The 23,546-nt window shown below is 50.4% G+C and overlaps 1 pseudogene; it reads left to right on the top strand.

Annotated features, from left to right (window-relative positions):
- The window catches only part of LOC129657477 (coiled-coil domain-containing protein 3-like), a 63,195-nt pseudogene that overhangs the window by 13,785 nt on the left and 25,864 nt on the right, over positions 1-23,546 (top strand).

The raw sequence follows: 23,546 nt of genomic DNA, 5'->3' as shown, positions 1-23,546 counted from the left end.
AAACTGTGTAATCATTCATTTTTATCAGTTTGGACAGCTTGATAGTTGTCTTTAATTTCTTTACTTTCTCATACTTTAAGATTATCCTGTCTCATATATGTACTGCCTCACCCCTAATCTCAGTCATTAATTCAAAGAACATCTGTCCTTTTATTTTTTTTTAACATTGAATTATTTTTGACTATGCTGGGTCTTCGTTGCTAGACGTCTAGTTGTAGTGAGCAGACGCTGCCCTCTAGTGGCCGTGCCATGGATTCTCCTTGCACCAGTTTCTCTGGTTGCAGAACTTTGAGCTCTGGAGCATGTAAGTACTTCAGTAGTTGTATGGGGGCTTAGTTGCCCCTGGGCATGTGGAATCTTCTAGCACCAGGGATTGAACCCGTGTTCCCAGCATTGGTAGGCAGATCCTTTACCACCAGACCACCGGCGACATTTTCTGTTCCCTTTCATTAGAGAATGATATGCAAAATATACATGTAGGAGCTAAATATGCTCAGCTGACAATATTCAGAAATATATACATGTATTCCAGCTTACCTTTGAACATATTCAGTTAAAGGTAATTTGTGATGATGTCTCCATGGATCTTGGAACCTTTCCTTTTGTTTCTCCATAACTTCCCATTCCAATGATAAGATACCTGGCTTCCACCACTTGTCATGTATAGAATTCAGTGCTTGTCCCATGTGGTTACTGAAAAAAACTGTCATACTGTCTTACAAAGGGGGCTGTGCATGCATCCCACCAGTATCTTGAGTATGTTTCTGTAGGATAGTTTACTATCAGTATACCCTCCGTGGCCAGGTGTCTATTTCAATCTTTACCAATTATGAATGGGCTTGTTTGCTCTAGTGTTCTTGGACAATTTGAGTAGAGATTCTTTGTCAGATATGCATTTTTAAGGGAAACACTTGTATTTATTTTTGGCTGTGTTGGGTCTTTGTGTGTGGGCTTTTCCCTAGTTTGGGTGAGCGTGGGCCATAACTAGTGGTGTGCAGGCTTCTCACTGCAGTGGCTCCTCTTGTGGGGCACAGGCTCACGGGCTTCAGTGGTTGCAGTATGTGAGCTTGGCATTGTGTCTTCCAGGATCTAGACCACAGGCTCAGCAGTTGTGGCACACAGGCTCCATAGCATGTGGGATCTTCCCATAGCAAGGATCACACCTGCATCTCCAGCACTGGCAAGCGGATTCTTTACCACGGAGTCACCAGGGAAGCCCTCAGGCATATTTTTGATTCTAGTTTTCCACACATGTACCTGGTGAGAGAGGCCAGGATCAAGAGGCCTGGCCACTGGGAGTCCTCAGCCACAGTTCTGGCTGTGCCATCCAAAGCTCTGGGGCCTTTGGCAAGCGCCTCAGCTTCCCTGGGACTGTTTCCTCCCCTCAGAAGTGCCCTGCTGTTGGACTGTAGCCCACCAAGCGTCTCTGTCCCTGGGATTTCTGAGGCCAGAATACTAGAGGGGGTGCCACTGCCTTCTCTACAAGGTAGCATTTGGATGATATTTTCTCCTGGATTGTGGTTGTGATGAAGTAAGGAGGATCCCTTCCAGGGCTCGAGAGTGGATTCTTGTCTGACATTTGGAAACAAATTGTTTGAGGAGAGGAGTGCTGTCCAAGCGAGAGACTTCATTGGGAAGGGCTGTCGGGGCGGAAGGCAGGAGGGTGAGGGAAACGGAGAGAACTGCTCTGCCACGTGGCTCACCATCTCAGGGTTTATGGTCATTGGGTTAGTTTCTGGTTTGTCTCTTGCCAGTCATTCTGAATCAGGGTCCTTCCTGGGGGCACACACATCACTCAGCCGAGATGGATTCCAGCGAGGAGGGTCCTGGAAAGTTGGTAGGACCTCTGGGCTGCAGTCTCCCATCTCTTTTTGACCTCTCCAGAGTCCTGGTTGGTGGTAGCTTGTTAGTTCCTTTTTCCTTACTAGGACCTCCTGTTGTAAGATGACTCCTGCAAGTGTTTTCTCTTCTCTGTTGCCTGGCAAGGGTGGGTGGTCAGTGGTTCATTTAACAGTTTGTCTTTTAGTTCTCTTGAATAAGGTCCTTCTCAGAGTAAATGTATAAAATTGTAAAAGTCAATGTTTTAAATAATTTATATTCCTAATTTGGTAAGTTGGATTTTTTGTTGTGTGTTATAACTCATCACCAGACCAAAGGTCATGTAGATCTTCTGTTGTTCTCTAAAATTGTATAGTTTTTTAAATTGAATTACGGTGTTAGTTGCAAAGTTTGTGTTTCTGTTCATTTCACTTTTTTTTTGACAGTTATTTATTTTTAGTTGATTGATCATTGCTTTACAATATTGGCTTGATTTGTCATACATCCACATGAATTAACCATAGGTGTACGTGTGTCCCCTCACTCTTGAATCTCCCTCCCACATCCCATCCATCCCCACCTCTCTAGCTAGGTTATTGTAGAGCCCCAGTTTGAGTTCCCTGAGTCATACAGCAAATCCCCACTGGTTGTCTATTTACAAATTTTGGTGTACATGCATCCATGCTGCTCTCTCCATTCATCTCACCCTCTCCCTCTTGTTCCCCACCCTTGTCCGTAAGTCTGTTCTCTATGTCTGCATATCCGTTGCTGCTATGTGAACAGATTAATCAGACCCATCCTTCTCGATTCCATGTTTTTCTCTTTCTGACTGACTTGCTTGTTTAATACGCTCTAGGTTCATCCTCTTCATTAGAACTGACTCAAATGTGTTCCTTTTTATGGCTGCATTTGATACAGGCTCTGATTGTTCCTTAGCCATGTTTTGAGGAGGGTCATGGAGCTATTTTGCTCCGTTTCAGTTTGGGTTTCCAGCCTGAGTGCTCACAGCAGAGCTGCTTCTGGGTGAGCCCTCTGAGGTCTGTGAGCGCGGGGCTGCCCGCTCTTCTCTGGTGGCCCGCAGGGGGCGCCAAAACCCCCTCTGACCCACGGGCGCAGGACGCTTTGCCTTCAGACTGGGCTCGGTGACCAGCTGGCGGCAGTTTTGTCTCCTCAGGGCTCTCAGGGCTCGGGCTCCTGGGTAACAGGGCTGCGTCCCAGCTGAGAGGAGCGGGGTTGCCTCAGTGCCCGCCAGCAGGGCGGCGCTGCAAGAGGGAAAAATGACGATGAAGTAAACGTTTCATATGTCCAGCTGAGCACTGACCGGAGGTCCGTCTCAGGACTCAGGGAGGGAAAGAGCTCCATATGCAAAATGGCGGGTTTTCTGTTTAATTTCTGTTAGATGATCTAGAGGATGACCTTCACTGATGTCCTTCCGAGTAGGTGGCCAGTTTTCCTGTCAGTGTTTCTTAAGAAGACTGTCCTTTCCTCTTCACTTGTTCCTGGTTTGATTTTCATGAACTGACCACTTACATGTGGGTTCATTCCTGGGCTCTCTATTCTTTCCTGGATTCCATGTGTCTGTGTTCCTGCCAGTTCCTCACTGTGGTAGTTACTACAGGACCGTGATGTAGTTTGAAGTCAGAGAGGAAGATACCTCCAGTTGTGTTCTTCTTTATCAGAGTCTTCTTGGCCGTTTAAAGTCCTGTTCAATATTAGCAGCCTAATATTAGGAATATTTCTATTTCTGTGAAAAAGACCATTGAATATTATTTTGTGATTGCAGTCAGTGTATTTCTTGATGGCTTTGGTTGGAATGGACATTTTCATTCCTCATTGTTCCAGTGCATGAGCGTGGAATAGTTTTCTGTTTATTTGTGTTTTCTTTGGTTTCTTTATTAGTGCTTTCTAGCTTTCTGACTACTGGTCTTTTATGTCCTTGATTAAGTTTGTTGCTAGATGTTTTATTCTTTTGGATGCAATAATAAGTGGGATTTTCTTAATTTTTGTTTCTGATTGTTATTAGTGTATAGAAACACAAATGATTTTTGTATATTGACTGGGATTGTATGTTGTAGTATTTTATATGATTGTAAATTGATTGGAAATTATTCAACTTTACTGAATGTAGTCTAACAACTGTTTGTGAAGTTATGGGGAAACTTTTCTTTGTAAAATCTGTGTCTCCTGCAACAGGTCATCCAGAGGACCCAAGGCATGGTGGTGACTAATAGACTTCCCACAGTACTTCTTCATTCCATGTGGACTCCTTCAAGGGCAGTGAGCATCAATCACAGCTTCCCTTGAACTTCGTCTGGGTAAGTCTTGACCTCTATAGGAAAGTTTCATGCCTGTCTAATCTGATTTTCTTTTATGGTATTGACTTGTTTGTTTTAAGACATAATTTACTTTCTAGGAATTTAAAATGTACAGAAAACACCTAGCAATGGGACAAAGTGCTTGCATTTGCCACATCATCTGAAATACTCTATGTGTTTTATCCAAAATGGGTGCATGCTCCAGCAAAACCTGCACATAATCTCCAAAATCAGGAAATCATATGGTTTGTACAGTATAATGTAATCCACAGCCCCACTTACATTTCAGCAATTGTTCAATTGTATGAATATATCTTTTCTTCCCATCCATTTTTTTTTTCTTTTTAAGAGTATTACTGAGATTTTCAGTGATTTGGGCAAACTTGATGGATTTAAAGCAGACATGGTGAATATGGGATCTGTGTGGCCTTTTCTATATGGATATTTTTCACTGAAAATGGTTTTAATGTTTATTCATATTTATTCATGATACTTGGGGTTCCACTGGAATCAGTGCAGGGGCATAAGCCTTATCTCAAGTGGATGGGGAAATCGGTGTCTTTGGCATTGTGGCACGAACCACGAGGGTTCCTGTCGAGTTTCAGTGTGAGACTGGCCTCCTCTTGAGGTGCGACGGAAACTTCGGGATTCCTTTCTACACAAAGCAGAGAAATCGCCCCTCATCTCGAGATGAGGAGGGGCAAAGGGGCTCAGATTGAGGTGTGCCAGGAAAATCGGTGTTCCTTTTGAGTGGGGATGGGTATGTTGGGGAACTTCTTGAGTTTCATAAAGGGTGTCGAGTACCATTTCGAGTTTCAAGAGGGAATGTGGGACTTCTCTCGAGATGCTGCAGTGGGAAAGGGCCTCATCTCGCGTTTAGGGGAGAATCCCTTGGTTTTCCTCAAGGCTTGGCGGGAAGTTTGGGGTTCCTATCAAGTTGTGACGTGGACCTCAGGGTCCCGCTCGTATTACCTCAGGGAAGTCAGGTCTCATTTCGAGTTGTGATGGGCACCACGGGATTCCATGCAAGTCACTGCAGGGGAAATAGGCCTCATCTAGACTTGTGTCCAGAAACTCCGTGTTCCTCTCCAGTGGTGACAGGGATCTCTGGGTTGCATTCAAGGTTCACCTGGGGAGTCAAGCCTTGTCTTGAGTTGAAGCTAAGCACTCTGCTCTCCTCTCCAGTTGCGACCAATACTCCTGGAGCCCTTTGAGTGGCATAAAGGGAGTCAAGCCTCCTATGGAGCTTTGAGAGGGAACTCGGGATTGCTCTTTAGGTCCTGCAGGAAAAGAAGGGCCTCATCTGGTGAGGACTGGGGAATCTCGTGGTTTTTCTTGAGTTGCGGCGAGAAGTTTGGGGTTTCTATCGAGTTATGATGGGGAAATCAGGGAGCCTCTCGTGTTGCCCCAGGGAAGTCCAGTCTGCCTTCGAGTTGCGAGGGGAAGCACAGGATTCTTCTCGAGTCACGGCAGGGGAATCGGGCCTCAATTTGCATTGAAGGGGGAATCTTGAGGTCTTTCCCAATTTGCGGGAGGAAACTTTGGGATCCCTCGAGTTGCGACGGTGACCTCAGGGAGCTTCTCATGGTGCCTATGGGAAGTCAGGAATCCTTTCACGTTATGAGGGGCCTCTCGGGATTCCTCTGGGGTGAGTGCAATAGAAGAGGGCCTCGTCTCGAGTTGAGGTGGAAACCTCAGGGTTCCTCTCCTGTTTTGACATGAATCTCGGGGTGTGTCTGCAGTTTCAAACAGGGAGTCAGGTCTCGACTTGTGTTGAGACATAGAACTCTGCTTTCCTCTCGAGCTGTAAAAGAGGTTTCAGGCCTCCAGTCGAGTTGAACTGGGGACCTGGGGCTTTTCTCAAATTTGCAACCAGGGTATCAGTCCTCCCTTCATGTTGTGAGTTGATGCTCGGGGTTCCATTCGAATCGGTGCAAGGGAATCAGGTCTTATCTCGAGTGGATGGGGAAATCCGTGTCTTTTGAATTGTGGCAAGACCGCCATGTTCCTCTCTAGTTTCAAGTTGAGACCATCCTCCTCTTGAGGGGCGACAGGGACGTTGGCATTCCTTTCCAGACGAAGCAGGGGAATCGACCCTCATCTCGAGATGAGGAGGGGCAAAGGGGCTCAGATTGAGTTGGGCCCAGATAATCAGTGTTCCTCTTGAGTGGGGTATGTCGGGGAACTTCTTGAGTTGCATACAGGGTGTTGAGTACCGTTTCGAGGCTCAAGAGGGAACATGGGATTTCTCTCGAGATGCTGCAGTGGGAAAGGGCCTCATCTCGTGTTGAGGGGAGAATCCCATAGTTTTCCTCGAGGCTTAGCAGGAAGTTTGGGGCTCCTATCAAGTTGCAACGTGGACCTCAGGGACCCGCTCATATTACCTCAGGGAAGTCAGTTCTGATTTCAAGTTGTGATGGGCACTACGGGATTCTATGCAAGTCACTGCATGGGAAATAGGCCTCATCTAGACTTGTGTCCAGAAACTCTGTGTTCCTTTCCAGTGGCGACAGCAATCTCAGGGTTGCGTTCAAGGTTCACCTGGGGAGTCAGGCCTCATCTCGAGTTGAAGCAAAGCACTCTGCTCTCCTCTCCAGTTGCGACCGGTATCTCCTGGAGCCCTTTGAGTGGCCTAAAGGGAGTCAAGCCTCCTATGGAGCTTTGAGAGGGAACTAAGGATTGCTCTTTAGGCCCTGCAGGAAAAGGTCCTCATCTGGCGATGACGGGGGAATCTCATTGTTTCTCTCGAGTTGCGGCAGGAGGCTTGAGATTCCTCTCCAGGTACCATGGGGAACTCAGGCATCCTCTCATGTTTTCTCAGGGCGTCAAGTTGCCATTCGAGTTGCGAGGGTGAGCGCGGGAGTGATCTGGAGTCAAGGCAGGGTATCAGGCTTCAATTCACATGGAAGGGGGAATCTCAAGGGTTTCTTGAGTTGCGGCAGGAAGTGTGGGTTCCCTCGAAGTCCAACGGGGACCTGAGAGAGCCTCTCATGTTGTCTCTGGGAAGTCAGGAATCATTTCACGTCATAAGGGGCATTCTGGGGATTCCTCTCCAGTTGGTGCAGGTGACTAGGGCCTCATCTTGAGTTGAGGTGTGATACTAAGGGCTCCTCCTCAGCTCTTACAGGGATCTCGGGGTCCTATGGAGATTCCACTGGGGAAGCAGACGTCGTCTCGTGTTGGGGCATGGAACTCCGCTTCCCACTTGAGGAGGAAAAGGGGTGTCAGGCCTCCTGTCTTGTTGAGGTAGGAATCAGGGGCTATTTCTAGAGGCACCACGGATCTCTCAGTCCTCCCTTCGTGTCATGAGGTGATACTTGGGGTGACATTCGCGTAGTAGAAGGGGAATGAGGCCATATCTTGAGTGGACGGTGACATTGGGGTCTTTTCAAATGGTGGCACGACCCCTGGAGTTCCTCTCCAGTTTCAAGGTGAGACCAGCCTCCCCCTGAAGTGCGATGGCAATATCGGGATTCCTTTGCAAATGAAGCAGGGGAATGGACCCTTATTTTGAAATGAGGACGGGAAACCGGGACTCTTTTTGAGTTGTGGCGGGAAACTTGGTGTTCCTCTCAAGTGGAGTCGGGCATGTTGGGGAACTTCTTGAGTTGCCGAAAGGTTGTCAAGTACCCTTTCGAGGCTCAAAAGGGAAGGTTGAATTTCCCTCTAGACGCTGCAGTGGAAAGGGGCCTCATCTCGCATTGAGCGGAGAATCTCCTGGGGTTTCTTGAGTCGTGGCAGAAAACTTTGGGTTGCTCTCAAGTTGCGACAGGGACCTCAAACCCACTCGTTTTGCCTCAGGAAAGTCAACTCACCATTCAAGTTTCGAGGGGCCTCTCGGGATTCCTCTGCAGTCGGTGCAGGGGCATATGGCCTCATCTCGAGTTGAGGCTGGAACCTCAGGGTTCCTCTCCAGTTCTGACATGGATCTCAGGGTTCCAATGGAGTTTCAACAGGGGATCAGGCCTCGTCTCGTGTGGAGACTTGGAACTCTGCTTCCCTCTAGAGATTTGAAAGAGGTGTCAGGCTTCCTGTCGAGTGGCCTAGGCATCTGGGGCTTTTTCTCGAGGTGCCATGGGACTGTCACACCTCCCTTTGTGTTTTGAGTCAGTCCTCGGGGTTCAAGTCGAGTCAGTGCAGGGGAATCAGGCTTATCTGGAGTGGCTGGGGAAATCGGGGTCTTTTCCAATTGAGGTATGTCTCCTGGGGATGCACTCGAGTTTCAAGGTTAGACCAGCCTCCTCTTGAGGGGCAACGGCAACATCGGGAGTCCTTTCCCTTTTTCCTTGTGGCAGGATCCACGGGGTTCCACTCGAGACTCAGTTGGCGACACAGACCTCCTCTTGTGGTGCGAGAGGAAGCTGGGATTCCTCTTGAGTTGAAGTAGGGAATGGGCCCTCATCTCCAGATGAGGTGGGTCACACGGGGCTCTTCTCGAGTTGTGGCAGGAAGCTTGGCTTTCATCTCGAGTTGTGACGAGGATCTCTGGGCCCCCTTGAGTTGCATGAAGGGAGTCAAGCCTCCTCTCGAGTTTTGAGAGGGAACTCGGGATTGCTCTCAAGGTGCTGCAGGAGAAAAGGGCCTCATCTCACGTTAACTGCGGAATCTCGTGGTTTGTCTTGAGTTGCGGCGGGAGGCTTGGGATTCCTCTCCAGGTACCACGGGGAACTCAGGCAGCCTCTAGTGTTGCCTCTGGGAAGTCAAGTCTCCATTCGAGTTGCGAGGGCGAGCATGGGGGTGCTCTGGGGTCACGGCAGGGGAATCAGGCCTCAATTTGCATGGAAGTGGGAATCTAAAGGTGTTTCTGAGTTTTGGCAGGAAGTGTGGGTTCCCTCGAGTTTCCACGGGGACCTGAGAGAGCCTCTCATGTTGTCTCTGGGAAGTCAGGAATCCTTTCGAGTTGTGAGGGGCCTCTCGGGATTCCTCTCGAGTTGGTGCAGGCAACTAGGGCCTCATCTCGAGATGAGGCGGGAAACTCAGGTTTCTTCTTCAGTTCTGACAAGGATCTCAGGGTCCCTATGGAGATTCCACTGAGGTGTCATATGTTGTCTCGTGTTGGTGCATGGAACTCTGCTTCCTGCTCGAAGTGGAAAAGGGGTATGAGGCCTCCTGTCAAGTTGAGGTAGGGATTATGGGCCAATCCTAGAAGTGCCACGGGGCTCTCAGTCCTCCCTTCATGTGGTGAGTTGATACTCGGGGTGACATTCGCATCTTTCCAGGTGAATGAGGCCATATCTCGAGTGGACGAGGACATCGGGGAATTTTCAATCAGTGGCATGACCCCTGGAGTTCCTCTCAAGTTTCAAGGTGAGACCAGCGTCCTCCTAAGGTGCGACGGCAATGTCAGGATTCCTTTGCAGACGAAGCAGGGAAATGGACCCTCATCTCGAGATGAGGAGGGGAAACCGGGGCTCTTCTTGAGTTGTGGCAGGAAGCTCGGTGTTTCTCACCAGTGGAGACGGGTTTGTCGGGGAACTTCTTGAGTTGACTAAAGGGTGCCAAGTACCCTTTCGAGGCTCACGAGGGAAGGTGGGATTTCTCTTGAGATGGTGCAGTGGAAAGGGGCCTCATCTCAGGTTGAGCGGAGAATCTCCTGGGGTTTCTCCAGTCGTGGCAGAAAATTTGGGGTTCCTCTCGAGTTGCGACCGGGACCTCAAACCCACTCATGTTGCCTCAGCAAAGTCAAGTCTCCATTTGAGTTGCGAGGGGCCTCTCAGGATTCCTCTCTAGTCTGTGCAGGGGCATACGGCCTCATCTCGAGTTGATGCCAGAACCTTAGGGTTCCTCTCCAGTTCTGACATGAATCTCCGGGTTCCTAAGGAGTCTCAACAGGGGAGTCAGGCCTTGTCTCATGTGGAGACATGGAACTCTGCTTCCCTCTCAAGGTTTGAAAGGTGTCAGGCTTCCTGTCGAATGGACCTAGGGGTCTAGGGCTTTTTCTCAAGGTGCCATGGGGCTGTCACACCTCTCTTTGTGTTTTGAGTTGGTCCTCGGGGTTCCAGTTGAGTCAGTGCAGGGGAATCAGGCTTACCTGGAGTGGCTGGGGAAATCGGGGTCTTTTTGAATTGAGGCACGACTCCCAGGGATGCGCTTGAGTTTCAAGATGAGACCGGCCTCCTCTTGAGAGGCAATGGCAACGTCGGGATTCCTTTTCCGATGAAGCAGGGGCATCGACCTGCATCTCGAGTTGAGGAGGCGGGAAATGGGGCTTTTCTTGAGTTGTGACGTGAAACTCTGTTTTCCCTTCAAGTGGGGACTAGTATCTCGGGGACCTTCCTGAGTTACATCAAGGGTTTTCAAGTACCATTTCACGTTTCAGGAGGGAACGTGGGGTTTCTCTTGAGACACTGCTCTTGAAAAGGGCCTTATCTTGCATTGAGAGGAGAATCTCATGGTTTTCCTCGAGATGCTGCACGAAACTTGGGTTTCTCTCGAGTTGCAACGGGAACCTCAGGGACCTGCTCGTGTTGCCTCAGCGAAGTCAGGTCTCTCTTATAGTTGCGAGTGGCATGTCAGGATTCCTCTTGAGTTGCTGCCCGCGAATAGGGCCGTGTGTAGAGTTCAGTAGGGAAACTCAGTGTTTTTCTCCCACGGCGACAGGGATCTAGGGCTTCCTATCAAGGTTCAACTAGGGAGTCAGGCCTAGTCTGGTTTTGAGGCATGGAACTCTGCATTCCTCTCGAGTTGTCAAAGGGGTGTCAGGCCTCCGGTCGAGTTCAGGTGGGGAATTTGGGCTTTTTCAAGAGGATAGGCAGGGCCGACAGGCCTCCCATTCTGTCGTGAGAGGATACTCAGTGTTCCATTGGAGCCGATGCGGGGGAATTAAAACTTATCTGGAACTGAGTGGGAGCTCGGCGTCCTTTTTCCTTGCAACAGGATTCACCAGATACACTCGAGATTCAATTGGTGACACAGGCCTCCTCTTGTGGTGCGAAGGGAAGCTGGGATTCCTCTTGAGTTGAAACAGGGAATGGGCCCTCATCTCCAGATGAGGTGGGACACACGGGGCTCTTCTCGAGTTGTGGTGGAAAATTGGCTTTCATTTCGAGGTGTGACGGGGATCTCTGGGCCCCCTTGAGTTCCATGAAGGGAGTCAAGCCTCCTCTCGAGTTTTGAGAGGGAACTCAGGATTGCTTTCGAGGCGCTGCAGGAAAAAAAGGCCTCAACTCCCGTTGACGGGGGAATCTCGTGCTTTGTCTCGAGTTACGGTGGGAGACTTGGGTAACCTCTCCAGGTACCACTGGGAACTAAGGCAGCCTCTCGTGTTGCCTCAGGGAAGTCAAGTCTCCATTCAAGTTGCAAGGGCAAGCTCGGGAGTGATCTGGAGTCACGGCAGGGAAATCAGGCCTCAATTCTCATGGAAGGGGGAATCTCAAGGTGTTTCTCGAATTGCGTCAGGAAGTGTGGGTTTCCTCAAGTTGCCATGGGGACCTGAGGGAGCCTCTCATGTTGTCTCTGGGAAGTCAGGAATCCTATCGAGTTGTGATTGGCCTCTGGAGATTCCTCTCACATTGGTGCAGGCGACTAGGGCCTCATCTCGAGTTGAGGCGGGAAACTCAGGGTTCCTCTCCAGCTCTGACAGGGAATTCTGGGTCCCTATGGAGATTCCACTGGGGAGGCAGACGTCGTCTAGTGCTGGGGCATGGAACTTCGCTTCCTGCTCGAGGTGGAAAAGGGGTGTCAGGCCTCCTGTCATGTTGAGGTAGGGATCAGGGGCTGTTTCTAGAGGCGCCATAGGGCCCTCAGTCCTCCCTTAGTGTCGTGAGTTGATCTTCGGGGTGACATTCGCATCATTGTAGGCGAATGAGGCCTTATCGCGAGTGGACGGGGACATCGGGGTCTTTTCATACAGTGGCACGACCCCTGGAGTTCCTCTCGAGTTTCAATGTCAGTCCGGCCTCCTCCTGAGGTGCGACGGGAACCTCGGGATTCCTTTGCAGACGAAGCAGGGGAATGGACCCTCATCTCGAGATGAGGATATGAACCCGGGGCTCTTCTTGAATTGTGGTGGGAAGCTCGGTGTTCCTCTTGAGTCGAGACGGATATGTCGGGGAACTTCTTGTGTTGCCTAAAGGGTGTCAAGTACACTTTCGAGGCTCAAGAAGGAAGGTGGGATTTCTCTCGAGATAATGCAGTGGAAAGGGGCAAAATCTCGCGTTGACTGTAGAATCCTCTGGGGTTTCTCCAGTCGCAGCTGGAAATTTGGGGTTCCTCTCAAGTTGCAACGGGGACCTCAAACCCTCTCATGTTGCCTCAGCAAAGTCAAGTCTTCATTCGATTAGTGAGGGGCCTCTCGGGATTCCTCTCTAGTTGGTGCAGAGGCGTACGGCTTCATCTTGAGTTGATGCTGGAACCTTAGGGTTCCTCTCCAGTTCTGACATGGATCTCGGGGTTCTTATAGAGTCTCAACAGGGTAGTCAGGCCTTGTCTCGTGTGGAGATATGGAACTCTGCTTCCCTCTCGAGGTTTCTAAGAGATGTCAGGCTACCTGTCGAGTGGACCTAGGGGTCTGGGGCTTTTTCTCTAGGTGCCATGGGGTGTCACATCTCCCTTCGTGTTTTGAGTCAATCCTTGGGGTTCCAGTCGAGCCAGTGCAGGGGAATCAGGCTTACCTGGCATGGCTGGGGAAATCGGGGTCTTTTCAAATTGAGGCATGACTCCCGGGGATGCGCCCGAGTTTCAAGGTGAGACTGGCCTCCTCTTGAGGGGCAACGGCAACATCGGGATTCCTTTCCGGACGAAGCAGGGGAATCGACCCTCATCTCAAGTTGAGGAAGGGGAAAACGGGGCTCTTCTTGAGTTGTGGTGTGAAACTCGGTGTTCCTCTCGAGTGGGGATGGGTATCTTGGGGACCTTCCTGAGTTGCATCAAGGGTGTCAAGTTCCCTTTCGTGTTTCAAGAGGGATAGTGGGATTTTTCTCGAGACACTGCTCTGGAAAAGGGCCTCATCTCGCCTTGAGGGGATAATCTCATTTTTCTCGAGTAGCGGCCAAAAACTTGGGTTCCTCTCGAGTTGCGATGGGGACCTCAGGGACCTGCTTGTGTTGCCTCAGTGAAGTCAGGTCTCTTTTCGAGTTGCAAGGGGCACGTCAGGATTCCTCTCGAGTCACTGCCCATGAATAGGGCCGTGTCTAGAGTTCAGTCGGGAAACTCAGTGTTCCTTTCCTGTGACGACAGGGATCTCGGGCTTCTTATCAAGAGGCAACTAGGGAGTCAGGCTTCGTCTGGTGTCAAGGCATGGAAATCTGCATTCCTCTCGAGTTGTCCAAGGCGTGTCAGGCCTCTGGTCGAGTTCAGGCGGGGAATTTGGGCTTTTTCAAGAGGATAGGCAGGGCCGAAAGGCCTCCCATCCTGTCATGAGAGGATACTCGGTGTTTCATTGGAGCCAGTGCAGGGGAATCAGGACTTATCTGGAGCTGAGTGGGAACTCGGCATCCTTTTTCCTTGTGGCAGGATCCACGAGGTTCCACTCTAGATTCAATTGGTGACACAGGCCTCCTCTTGTGGTTTGAGGGGAAGTTGGGATTCCTCTTGAGTTGAAGCAGGGAATGGGCCCTCATCTCCAGATCAGGTGGGACACACGGGGGTCTTCTCGAGTTGTGGCTGGAAACTAGGTTTTCATCTCGAGTTTTGATGGGAATCTCTGGGCCCCCTTGAGTTGCATGAAGGGAGTTAAGCCTCCTCTCGAGTTTTGAGAGGGAACTCGGGATTGCTCTCAAGGTGCTGCAGGAGAAAAGGGCCTCATCTCGCGTTGATGGGGGAATCTCGTGGTTTGTCTCAAGTTGCGGCGGGAGGCTTAGGATTCCTCTCCAGGTACCACGGGGAACTCAGGCAGCCTCTCGTGTTGCCTCAGGGAAGTCAAGTCTCCTTTCAAGTTGCGAGGGTGAGCACGGGTGTGCTCTGGAGTCACGGCAGGGGAATCAGGCCTCAATTCACATGGAAGAGGGACTCCCAAGCTGTTTCTCGAGCTGCGGCAGGAAGTGTGGGTTCCCTCGAGTTTCCACGGAGACCTGAGAGAGCCTCTCATGTTGTCTCTGGGAAGTCAGGAATCCTTTTGAGTTGTGAGGGGCCTCTCGGGATTCCTCTGGAGTTGGTGCAGGCGACTACACTTCATCTCGAGTTGAGGCGGTAAAATCAGGGTTCCTCTCCAGCTCTGACAGGGATCTCGAGGTCCCTATGGAGATTCCACTGGGGAGTCAGATGTCTTTTCTTGTTGGGACATGGAACTCCTCTTCCTGCTCGAATTGGAAAAGGGGTGTCAGGCCACCTGTCGAGTTGAGGTAGGGATCAGGGTCTATTTCTAAAGGTGCCACGGGGCTCTCAGTCCTCCCTTCATGTCGTGAGTTGATCCTCGGTGTGAAATTCGCATCATTGCAGAGGAATGAGGCCTTATCTCGAGTGGACGGAGACATCAGGGTCTTTTCAAATGGTGGCACGACCCCTGGAGTTCCTCTGGAGTTTCAAGGTGAGACTGGCCTCCTCCAGAGGTGTGATGGGAACATCGGGATTCCTTTGTGGACGAAGCAAGGGAATGGACCCTCATCTCGTGATGAGGAGGGGAAACTGGGGCTCTTCTTGAGTTGTGGCGGGAAGTTCAGTGTTCTTCTCGAGTGGAGACGTGTTTGTTGGGGGAACTTCTTGCATTGCCTAACGTGTGTCAAGTACCCTTTGGAGGCTCAAGAGGGAAGGTGGGATTTCTCTTGAGATGCTGCAGTGGAAAGGGGCCTCATCTTGCGTTGAGGGGAGAATCTCCTGTGGTTTCTCGATTCCTTGCAGAAAACTTGTGGTTTCTTTCGAGTTGTGAAGGTGACCTCAAACCCCTCGTGTTGCCTTAGGAAAGTCAAGTCTCCATTCGAGTTGCCTCTCTGGATTCCTCTCCAGTCGGTGCAGGAGCATAGTGCCTCATCTTGAGTTGAGGCCAGAACCTCAGGGTTCCTCTCCAATTATGACATCGATCTCGGGGTTTCAGTGGAGTTTGAACTGGGGAGGCAGGCCTCGTCTTGTGTTGAGGCATGGAATTCGGCTTGCCTCTTGAGTTTGGAATGGGGTGTCAAGCCTCTTGTTGTGTTGATTTTGTAACCTGTGGCTTTTTATGGAGGATGCAACTGGGGTGTCAGTGCCCCTTGGTGTTGCAACTCAGTACTCAGGGTTCCATTCTAATCAGGCCTTATCTCGAGTGGATGGGGAAATCGGTGTCTTTGGGATTGTGGCACGACCCATGAGGTTTCCTTTCAAGTGTCAATGTGAGACCGGCCTCCTCTTGAGGTGCGACGGGAAGGTTGGCATTCCTTTCCAGGCAAAGCAGGGGAACTGAACCTCATCTTGAGATGAGGAGGGGCAAGGGGGCTCAGATTGAGGTGTGTCAGGAAACTTGGTGTTCCTCTCAAGTGGGGATGGGTATGTCGGGGAACTTCTTGAGTTTCATAAAGGGTGTCGAGAACCGTTTCAAGTTTCAAGAGGGAATGTGGGAGTTCTCTTGCGACCCTGCAATGGGAAAGGGCCTTATCTCGCGTTGAGGGGAGAATCCCTTGGTTTTTCTAGAGGCTCGGCGTGAAGTTTGGTGTTCCTCTCGAGTTGCGACTTTGACCTTAGCATCCCGCTCGTATTGCCTCAGGGAAGTCAGGTCTCATTTCGAGTTGAGACAGGAACCTTGGGATTCCTCCCAAGTCACTGCAGGGTAAATATTCCTTAGATAGACTTGTGTCCAGAAACTCTGTGTGCCTCTCCAGTGGGGACAGGGATCTTCGGGTTGTGTTCAAGGTTCCCCTGGGGAGTCAGGCCTTGTCTCGAGTTGAAGCAAAGAACTTTACTCTTGAGTTGCAACGGGTATCTCCCGGACTCCTTTAAGTGGCCTTAAGGGAGTCAAGACTGCTATGGAGTTTTCAGAGGGAACTCGGGATTCCTCTCTAGGTGCTCCAAGAAAGAACAGCTTCATCTAGCGATGATGGGGGAATCTCATGGTTTTTCTTGAGTTGCGGTGGGAAGTTTGGGGTTTCTCTAGAGATACGACCAGGAACAACTGAGCCTCCCGTGTTGCCCCAGGGAAGTCCAGTCTCCATTAGATTTGAGATGGGAAGCGTGGGATTTCTCTCGAGTCATGGCAGGCGAATCGGGCCTCAATTCATATTGAAGGGAGAATCTCGAGGTCTTTCTTGAGTTGTGGCAGGAAACTGTGGGGTCCCTCGAGTAGCCACGGTGACCTCAGGGAACTTCTCATGGTGCCTATGGGAAGTCAGGAATCCTTTCGTGTTGGGAGGGGCCTCTCAGGATTCCTCTGGTGTCAGTACAATGGAAGAGGGCCTCATCTCCTGTTCAGGCGGGAACCTCAGGGTTCCTCTCCTGTTCTGATGTGGATCTCGGGGTGTGTCTGCAGTTTCAAATGGGAAGTCAGGTCTCAACTGTGTTGAGGCATGAAACTCTGCTTTTCTTTCCAGCTGTAAAAGAGGTTTCAGGCCTCCAGTGGAGTTGAATTGGGACCTGGGGCTTTTCTCGAATTTCGAACCGGGGTATAAGTCCTCCCTTTGTGTTGTAAGTTGATTCTTGGGGTCCCATTCGAATCGGTGCAAGGGAATCAGGCCTTATCTCGAGTGGATGGGGAACTCCGTGTCTCTCAAATTGGGGCAAGACCCACGGGTTCCTCTCCAGTTTCAACTTGAGACTGGCCTCCTCTTGAGGTGCGATGGGAACGTTGGCATTCCCTTCCAGACGAAGCAGGTGAATTGACCCTCATTTGAAGTTGAGGAGGGTATAAAGTGGCTCTTCTTGGGTTGTGGCGTGAAACTCAGCGTTCTTCTGGAGTGGGGACAGGTATCTCGGGAAGCTTCTGGGATTTCATAAAGGTTGTGAACTTCCCTTTCTACTTCCAAGAGGGAACTTGGGATTTCTTGGGAAACACTGCAGTGAAAAAGGGCTTCATCTCGCATGGAGGGGAGAATTCCATGGTTTTTGTGGAGAGGTAGAGGGAAGCTTAGGGTCGCTTTCAAGTTGCATGGGGACCTGGGGGACCCGCTCGTGTTTCCTCAGGGAAGTCAGATCTGCCTTCGAGTTGTGAGGGGCACCTCGGGATTCCTCTTGTGTTGCTGAAGGGATGAATAGGGCCTCATCTCGAGTTGAGGCGTGAACCTCAGGGTTCCTCTTCATTTCTGACATCGATCTCTGTTTCTGTGTAGTTTGAACAGGGGAGGCAGGCCTCATCTTGTCTTGAGGCATAGAGCTCGACTTCCCTCTCGAGTTGTGAATGGGGTTTCAGGCCTCTTGTCAAGTTGCATTTGGAACCTGTGGCTTTTTCTGGAGGATGCAACTGGGGTGTTAGTGCCCCTTGGTGTTGCGACTCAGTACTTGGGGTTCCTTTCGAATCAGGCCTTGTCTCGAGTGAATGGGGAAATCAGTGTCTTTGGGATTGTGGCATGACCCACGGGGTTTCCTGTCGAGTTTCAATGTGAGACAAGCCTCCTCTTAATTTGCGACTGGAATGTCAGGATTCCTTTCCAGACAAAGCAGGAGAATCGACCCTCATCCTGAGATGAGGAGGGGCAAAAGAGCTCAGAATGAAGTGTGCCTAGGAACTCGGTATTCCTCTCAAGTGGGGATGCATATGTCGGGGAACTTCTTGAATTGCATAAAGGTGTCGAGTACCGATTCGAATTTCAAGAGGGTACGTGGGATATCTTTCGAGATGCTGCAGTGGGAAAGGGCCTCCTCTCGCTTAGAGGGGAGAATCCAGTGGTTTTCCTCGAGGTTTCGCAGGAAGTTTGGGGTTCCTCTTGTGTTGCGACATGGATGTCAGGGTCCGCTCGTATTGCCTCAGGGAAGTCAGGTCACATTTTGAGTTGTGACAAGCACTTCTGGATTCCTCTCAAGTCACTGCAGGGGAAATAGACCTCAGATAGACTTGTGTCCACAAACTCCGTGTTCCTCTCCAGTGGCGACAGGGATTTCTGGGTTGCATTCAAGGTTCACCTGGGGAATCAGGACTCATCTTGAGTTGAAGGAACAAACTCTGCTCTCCTCTCGAGTTGCAATGGGCATCTCCTGGAGCCCTTGAGTGGCCTAAATGGAGTCAAGCCTCCTGTGGAGTTTTGAGAGGGAACTCGGGATTGCTCTCTAGGCCCTGCAGGAAAAGAAGGGCCTCATCTCGCGATGACGGAGGAATCTCGTGGTTTTTCTCGAGTTGCGGCAGGAATTTGGGGTTTCTCACGAGTTATGACGGGGAACTCAGGGACCCTCCTGTGTTGCCCAAGAGAAGTCCAGTCTCCATTCGAGTTGTGTTGAGGATGGGGGATTGCTCTTGAGTCACGGCAGGGGAATCGGGCCTCAATTCGCAGAAAAGCAGGAATCTCAAGGTCTTTCTCGTGTTGCAGCAGGAAACTTAGGGGTCCCTCGAGTTGCGAGAGTGACTTCAGGGAACTTCTCATGGTGCCTATGGGAAGTCAGGAATCCTTTCGAGTTGTGAGGGGACTCTTAGGATTCCTCTGGGGTTAGTGCAATTGAAGAGGGCCACATCTCGAGTTGAGGTGGGACCCTCAGGGTTCCTCTCCTTTTCTGACGTGGATCTTGGTGTGTGTCTGCAGTTTCAAACAGGGAGTCAGGTCTCGAGTTATGTTGAAGCATGGAACTCTGCTTTCCTCTCAATCTGTAAAAGAGGTTTCAGGCCTCCAGTCGAATTCAATTGGGGACCTGAGGCTTTTCTCAAATTAGGAAACAGGGTATAAGTCCTACCTTCGTTTTGTGAGTTGATTCTCGGGGTTCCATTCGAATTGGTACAAGGGAATCAGCCTCATCTGGAGTGGATGGGCAAATCCATGTCTCTCGATTTGTGGCAAACCCACAGGTCCTCTCCAGTTTCACGTAGAGACCGACCTCCTTTTGAGGGGCTACGGGGACTTAGGCATTCCTTTCCAGATTAAGCATGGGAATCGACCCACATCTCGAGTTGAGGAGGGGAAAACGGGGCTCTTTCTGGGTTTTGGCAGGAAACTCAGCATTCCTCTGGAGTGGAGACGGCTATCTTGGGAAGCTTCTGGGGTTTCATTAAGGGTGTCAAGTTTCCTTTCGAGTTCCAAAAGGGAACATGGGATTTCTTGGGAAACGCTGCATTGTAAAAGGGCCTCATATTGTGTTGAGGGGACAATTTAGTGGTTTTTGTGGAGTTGTGGCGGGAAGCTTAGGGTTCCTCTCGAGTTGCATGGGGATCTGGGGGACCCGCTCGTGTTTCCTCAGGGAAGTCAGATCTGCTTTCAAACCCGAGGGGCACTTCAGGATTCCTATCCCGTCACTGCAGGGATGAATAGGGCCTCATCTTGAGTTGAGGCGGGAACCTTAGGGTTCCTCTCCATTTCTGACATCGATTTCAGGTTTCTGTGGAGTTTGAACAGGGGAGGTAGGCCTTGTCTTTTGTTGAGATATAGTTCTTTCTTTCACCTTCTAGCTGAATTTTTCCTCTGAGGCGGGGAAGCTCGTCAAGCTTACTAATTTTGCCTGGGCTTCTAAGATCTGACCGGGGAAGCCTTAGTGTCTCCTCTCCTTTGGGAGAACGGGAGGACGCCTGTGGCCTTCGTAGGTGACGTAAATTCCCTGCTTTGGAAGTTTATTCAGGCTCTTTTCTCCACTGAATTTCCTCACTGAGCTATCCTCATTCTATTACTCTTTACATCTCTGGTTAATATCTAATTGAAGCTACTGTATCCTGACCCTCGCTGACACCGTCCCCGCTTCGAATACGCTGGATCAGCCAGGGCTGGACCCCGGCATTGAGACATGGAATTCAGCTTGCCTCTAGAGTTGCGAATAGGATGTCAAGCCTCTTGTCGAGTTGGATTTGTAACCTGCGTCTTTTTATGGAGGATTCAACCGGGGTGTCAGTGCCCCTTGGTGTTGCGACTCAGTACTCGGTGTTCCATTAGTATCCAGCCTTATCTCGAGTGGATGGGGAAATCAGTGTCTTTGGGATTGTGGCATGACCCACAAGGTTTCCTGTCGAGTTTCAATGTGAGACCAGTCTCCTCTTGAGGTGCAATGGGAACATCGGGATTCCTTTCCAGACAAAGCAGGGGAATCCCCCCCCCATCTCGAGATGAGGAGGGGCAAAGGGGCTCAGATTGAGGTGTGTTGGGAAACTCGGTGTAACTCTCAAGTGGAGACAGGATTGTTGGGGAACTTCTGAGTTTCATAAAGGGTGTCGAGTACCGTATAGAGTTTCAAGAGGGAATGTGTGATTTCTCGCAAGATGCTGCAGTGGGAAAGAGCCTCATCTCACGTTGAGGGGAGAATCCCGTGGTTTTTATCGAGGCTTGGTGGGAAGTTTGGGGTCCCTCTCGAGTTGTGACGTGGGCCTCAAGATTCTGCTCATATTACTTCATGGAAGTCAGGTCTCATTTTGAGTTGTGACGGGAACCTCGGGATTCCTCCCAAGTCACTGCAGGGTAAATATTCCTCAGATAGACTTGTGTCCAGAAACTCCATGTTCCTCTCCAGTGGGGACAGGGATCTCCAGGTTGCCTTCAAGGTTCCCCTGGGGAGTCAGGCCTCGTCTCGAGTTAAAGTAAAGAACTTTACTCTCGAGTTGCAATGGGTATCTCCTGGAGCCCTTTAAGTGGCCTTAAGGGAGTCAAGACTCCTATGGAGTTTTCAGAGGGAACTCGGGATTCCCCTTTAGGCCCTCCAAGAAAGAAGGGCTTCATCTCACGATGATGAGGGAATCTCATTGTTTTTCTTGAGTTGCGGTGGGAAGTTTGGGGTTTCGCTCGAGTTACAACCGAGAACTCAGGGAGCGTCCCATGTTGTCCCAGGGAATTCCAGTCTCCTTTAGATTTGAAATGGGAGGCGCGGGATTGCTCTCGAGTCACTGCAGGGGAATCGGGCCTCAATTCACGATGAAGGGGGAATCTCGAGGTCTTTATCGAGTTGCGGCAGGAAATTTTGGGGTCCCTCGAGTTGTGACGGTGACCTCAGTGAACTTCTGATGGTGCCTATGGGAAGTCAGGAATCCTTTCGTGTTGGGAGGGGCCTCTCTTGATACCTCTGGTGTCGGTAAAATGGAAGAGGGCCTCATCTCCTGTTCAGGCGAGAACCTCATGTTTCCTCTTCTGTTCTGACGTGGATCTCGGGTTGTGTCTGCAGTTTCAAATGGGAAGTCAGGTCTCAACTGTGTTGAGGCATAGAACTGTCTCAACAGTTTTTTCTCTCCAGGTGTAAAAGAGGTTTCAGGCTTCCAGTTGAGTTGAATTGGGGATCTGGGGCTTTTCTTGAATTTAGAATTGGGGTATCAGTCCTCCCTTTGTGTTATGAGTTGATTCTCAGGGTTCTGTTCAAATCGGTGCAAGGGAATCAGGCCTTATCTCGAGTGGATGGGGAACTCCGTGTCTCTCAAATTGTGGCAAGACCCCCAGGTTCCTCTCCAGTTTCAATTTGAGACCGATCTCCTCTTCAGGTGTGACGGGGACGTCGGCATTTCCTTCCAGATGAAGCAGGGGATTTGACCCTCATTTCGAGTTGAGGAGGGCAAAAAGTGGCATTTCTTGGGTTTTGTCAGGAGACTCAGCATTCCTCTGGAGTGGGGATGGGTATCTCTGGAGGCTTCTGGGGTTTCATAAAGGGTGTCAAGTTCCCTTTCTACTTCCAAGAGGGAAAGTGGGATTTCTTAGGAAACACTGCAGCATAAAAGGGCCTCACCTCGCATGGAGGGGAGAATTCCATGGTTTTTGTGGAGTTGTAGTGGGAAGCTCACAGTTGCTCTCAAGTTGTATAGGGACATGGGGGACCCGCTCGTGGTTCCTCAGGGAAGTCAGATCTACTTTCAATTTGCGAGGGGCACCTCGGGATTCCTCTTGCATCGCTGCACAGGTGAATAGGGCCTCATCTCGAGTTGAGGCGCGAACCTCAGGGTTCCTCTCCATTTCTGACATCGATCTCAGGGTTTCTGTGGAATTTAAACAGGGGAGGCAGGCCTTGTCTTGTGTTGAGGCATGGAATTCGGGTTCCCTCTCGAGTTGTGAATGGGATGTCAGGCCTCTTGTCGAGTTGCATTTGGAACCTGTGGCTTTTTCTGGAGGATGCAACCAGGGTGTCAGTGCCCCTTGGTGTTGCAACTCAGTACTTGAGGTTCCATTCGAATCTGGCCTTATCTCGAGTGGATGGGGAAATCGGTGTCTTTGGGATTGTGGCATGACCCACGAGGTTTCCTGTCGAGTTTCAATGTGAGACCGGCCACCTCTTGAGTTGCGATGGGAACGTCAGGATTGCTTTCCAGACAAAGCAGGAGACTCGACCCTTATCTCGAGATGAGGAGGGTAAAAGAGCTCAGAATGAAGTGCGCCCTGGAACTCGGTATTCCTCTCAAGTGGGGATGCATATGTTGGGGAACTTCTTGAATTGCATAAAGGTGTCGAGTACCGATTCGAATTTCAAGAGGGTACGTGGGATATCTTTTGAGATGCTGCAGTGGGAAAGGGCCTCATCTCACTTTGAGGGGAGAATCCTGTGGTTTTCCTCGAGGTTTGGCAGGAAGTTTGGGGTTCCTCTCGAGTTGTGACAGGGACCTCAGCATCCCGCTCGTATAGCCTCTGGGAAGTCAGGTCTTATTTCGAGTTGTAACGGGCACCTCTGGATTCCTCTCAAGTCACTGCAGGGGAAATAGGCCTTAGATAGACTTGTGTCCACAAACTGATCTCTGGGTTGCATTCAAGGTTCACCTGGGGAGTCAGGCCTCGTCTCGAGTTGAAGGAAGGAACTCTGCTCTCCTCTCGAGTTGCAACGAGCATCTCCTGGAGCCCTTGAGTGACCTAAAGGGAGTCGAACCTCCTATGGAGTTTTGAGAGGGAACTCGGGATTGCTGTCTAGGCCCTGCAGGAAAAGAAGGGCCTCATCTCGCGATGATCAAGGAATCTCGTGTTTTTTTGAGTTTTGGCAGGAAGTTTGGGGTTTCTCTCGAGTTACAGTGGGGAATTCAGGGAGCCTCCCGTGTTGCTCCAGAGAAGTCCAGTCTCCATTTGAGTTGCGATGGGGAGCGCGGAATTGCTCTCGAGTCACAGCAGGGGAATCTGGCCTCAATTCGTGTAGAAGGGTGAATCTCAAAGTCTTTCTCGAGTTGCGGCAGAAAACTTTGGGGTCCCTCGAGTTGCGAGAGTGACTTCAGGGAACTTCTCATGGTGCCTATGGGAAGTCAAGAATCCTTTCGAGTTGTGAGGGGACTCTTAGGATTCCTCTGGGGTCAGTGCAATGGAAGAGGGCCTCGTCTCGAGTTGAGGCGGGAATCTCAGGGATCCTCTCCTGTTCTGACATGGATCTCAGTGTGTGTCTGCAGTTTCAAACAGGGAGTTAGGTCTCAACTTATGTTAAGGCATGGAACTCTGCTTTCCTCTAGAGATGTAAAAGAGTTTTCAGGCCTCCAGTCGAGTTGAATTGGGGACCTGGGGC

The sequence above is a fragment of the Bubalus kerabau genome, chromosome 1 (assembly GCF_029407905.1).
Source record: "Bubalus kerabau isolate K-KA32 ecotype Philippines breed swamp buffalo chromosome 1, PCC_UOA_SB_1v2, whole genome shotgun sequence".
Lineage (NCBI taxonomy): Eukaryota > Metazoa > Chordata > Mammalia > Artiodactyla > Bovidae > Bubalus > Bubalus kerabau.
Note: the sequence above shows the minus strand (reverse complement) of the source record. Positions and strands in the feature narration are given on the sequence as shown.